A 3921-nucleotide genomic window follows, 5' to 3' on the forward strand; every position below is an offset into this window, starting at 1 on the left:
TTTCTTCATCGGAAACAGATTTGAAGAAATTTATGAATTCATTACTTGCTCACCAATTAACTCTTTTTTTCTGATGGCACCCATTCACTGCAGAGCATCCATTGATGAGCAAGTGATATAATGCTTAATTTCTCCAAATCTTTTCAGATGAAGAAACAAACTCAACTACATTCTGGATGGCCTGAGGGTGAGTAAATCTTCAGCAAATGTACATTTTTGGGTGAAAGATTCCTTTTAAAAAACAAGTGGTTTTATGCTGGCAATTTCACTAATTTCTTTTTTTGAAAGGAAGTTCACACTTTGGTGTCCATCATCCTAAACGAGAGCGAATCTCAGCAGGCACTAATGAGCACCTGCCAGCATGTTTACCCCCCATGTGTGTCCCCTTCAAAAAAACATGCCTCTAACTTGACGTTTCCAAACAAGAGCAAAACAAGTATGACAGGAAATATGATTCGGTCTGACATTTTGTCCATGTCACATGAGCTGTGAGCTTTGCAGAAGCAGCTAGGATAGTCACTGCTGCTGTGGGCCTGTTTATGTTGTTGACAGGTTTATGCCACAGTTTAAAAATATTTTCAAATATTTTCATCTATTCAGTTGTGTGAATATGTGGATAAAATTTCTGACATTAGAATAACAATCAGCAAATGTTTTTGTGCCTTTTTCATAGTGTGTTTTTGTATAAACCTTATTTTTAGGCTTTGATTTTAATCTTATTTTTAGACTTCTATTTTTAGCATTTATCTACATATAACAAAAAACAAAAAAACATCTTGTATAAAATTGCATAAATATGAGATTTTCATTTGCACAAATTTATGTTATCCAGCTGTATTTACATCCAAGTAAACACCAAAATGTCAAAAAACAAAAACAAAAAAAAACATAGCACTTTGATATGTAATTGTGAAACCTAAAGGTTGTTAAGCCAACCCAGTGTTAAAATTCATCTTCAAGACAACCGCAGTTCTAAGAATCAAGCCTTTGAAAGGCTTTCAGAGGGGATTATGAGAGCTCTCAGGACCGGCCATTAGTCGAGTCCCCAATGGTGAGTCATTTAAGCTGGATAATGCTGTTATCTGTGGAAGAGCGATGGCTTGAGGTGAGCACATGTGAGTGAGGGTCATCTTCACCGGCGTGAGCTCTGATTGTCATAGTAATGCACAGATCTTGGGGCGATGGATTCTGCAGCAGAGATTAATCATTCAAATTACCCATGCAGATCTTATTGAAAGTTTCATCTTACAGTATGGGGCTGGGTAATGAGATATTGGTTTGATGCTGTTCTTTATTATAGGTTACCACTCTTTTCTAAGCTGTAACATTTCAATAGATTTTCTGATGTACAGTGAGGGAAGTGTTGACCTTGATGTTTCCATGTAAATCTACATGAATTTATATATATATCTTCAGTGGACGTCATGATGCTTAATGCTTCATTAACATTTCTTTCTTTCTTTTTTTTGTGAGCATGTGTCATGTGTCCATTCTTTGACATTTCTCAGCATCCCTGTGCCCATATGATAAACATTTAGAACCAAGTGTTATGATGTGTGATGTGTTACGTGTGTGTGTGTGTGTAATCAAATCGTCATACAACATTAGGAAGGTGAGAATTAGTGGTGTGAACTCTGTCATGGCATTGCACAGACAGATCCAGGTCACTAAAAAGTGAAAATTCCTATTAGTCATGGCGTTTTGTCCTATTTCCTCTTACCTGCTGTGACTGAAATTATAGATGTGACTGAAGGCTTACTGCAGCACGGTCTTCTGCATTAATGCCAGGAAATTATTAAAACATGTTCCCCTACAGGCAGCTAAAGCTTATGAACACATTTTATTCAAATATGTTTTTTTTTTAATATTTAATATATACATATATATATACACACACACACACATATATATATATATATATATATGTGTGTGTGTGTGTGTGTGTTATAAAAAAACAGATTTTCATACACCTGTATCACCAGCATTAGCCAAAAATACTTGTAAATAACATTTGTTTAGCTTAATTTCCCCAGAAGAATATTTTCATGTACACTGTCTGCATTTGTTCACACAGTAAAATATAATGAGCCTAGATTGTGTGCAAACTTAAATGCTTCAAACCAAATAAATAAAGTTATTTTTCATTAGTGAAGAAAAAATAAATAATCAGTTTTGTAACCCAATTTAGGGGCTTCTATTACTTTCCATCCAGTAAGTCTTCTGTACAATCCTAGCAAAAACAGTTCATTAAATAGTTTATTTTTTCAATAGGAAGTAACATTTTTGGCATGAAAAGTCACAACATTGGTAATGTTTGATATTTTGTGATATTGCTGGTTAATAGCAGCTTGGTTTATTTAACAATTTCTTTCAATAGACCTAGAACATATATATTGTCACTTGTAAGCTTTGAGCTTAAAGTCTTCATACTTTCTTCTTGCTGTCAAAAAGTGGCTAAATTCAAGCTGTTTTCTCTGTAAGCTCTGTTTTGAGGAACTCTAATAGAAGTCTGTCTTGTAGACTTCACACGATTCCACTGAACACAAACACAGTATCAACTTTATCTGTGGCTGAAATCCTGTCTAAATAAACCAGACAGCATTGCTCTTTTTTAATTGCCAATGAATTGTTTTTATATCAGGAAAAACAACAACAACAATATTCCATGATGTACTGTTTATTGGGAAAGAAATTGGATGAACATTTTCCAGTGCAGTGAGTATATTTACATAGTAAAACTTGATCTGATAGGACAAGCAGTGATCCAACTGGGACATTTCACTGCGTTTAACAACTTTATTGATTATATGTGTTCAACTGGAATCTGAGGCCATAAGGATTGAACCGTCTCTGATGAGTCCAATTTTCAGCTTTACCCAACACCTGGACGTCTAATGGTTTGATGGAGACCTGGAGAGGCCTACAAGTCACAGTGTCTCGCACCCACTGTGAAATTGGAGAATCAGTAATGATCTGGGGGTGCTTCAGCAAGGCTGGAATGGGGCACATTCATCTTTGTGAAGGGTACATGAATCAAGCCATGTACAAGGTTGTCCTGGAAGAAAACTAGCTTCCTTCTGCTTGAGGATAGGTTTTTCCAGCAGGACAATCAAGGTGTGGATGGAGAACCACCAGATCGAGAACCTGTCATGGCCAGCCCAATCTCAAGAACTGAACCCCACTGAAAACCTTTGGAATGCGATCTAGAGGAAGATGGATGGCCACAAGCCATCAAACAAAGCCGAATGAATATGAAGTTGTTTTCTTTGCATTATTCAAGGTCTGTTATTTTGACCAGTTGTAATTTTCTGGAAATTAATGCACTAAATGACAAATCTTATTTTGAAATTGGGAGAAATGTTGTCAATAGTTTATAGAATAATGTTTATAGAAAATTGTTTTACTCAAACACATACCTATATGATAAAAATAGTAAAAACAGAGAAACTGATTATTTTGTAATGGTCTCAAAATTTTTCTCCAGAGCTGTATTTTTATGTTCCTCCCCAGGTAATATGCAGAATAAAAAGTTCTTTTCATAAAAGGATATCATGTGCTTCACAGACAGACAGAGCCTGCAGGGTGAACCACTGCAAACATTCTCATTAATGGTGAAAAACAACCTGTATATCCTACTGCAAAGTGTTGCGCTAATTGTGCTGTTGGAATTGGTATGTTGATTTGACACACTACGGTAACAAAGATCTATAGATATTATATGTATTATGTATAATCTATATAAAGATATCACGGAGCGGAAAGCAAGTCTGTATTAAATTTAGTAAAAATTTACAATAAAACTAGCAATTACTAAATACAGTGGTACTGTAAAATTACTTTATATATATACACACACACACACACACACACACACACATACACAATTACATTTACAGTGTCTTCATAAACTGAATAAAATTT

The sequence above is a fragment of the Carassius carassius genome, chromosome 18 (genome assembly GCF_963082965.1).
Source record: "Carassius carassius chromosome 18, fCarCar2.1, whole genome shotgun sequence".
NCBI classification, from domain to species: domain Eukaryota; kingdom Metazoa; phylum Chordata; class Actinopteri; order Cypriniformes; family Cyprinidae; genus Carassius; species Carassius carassius.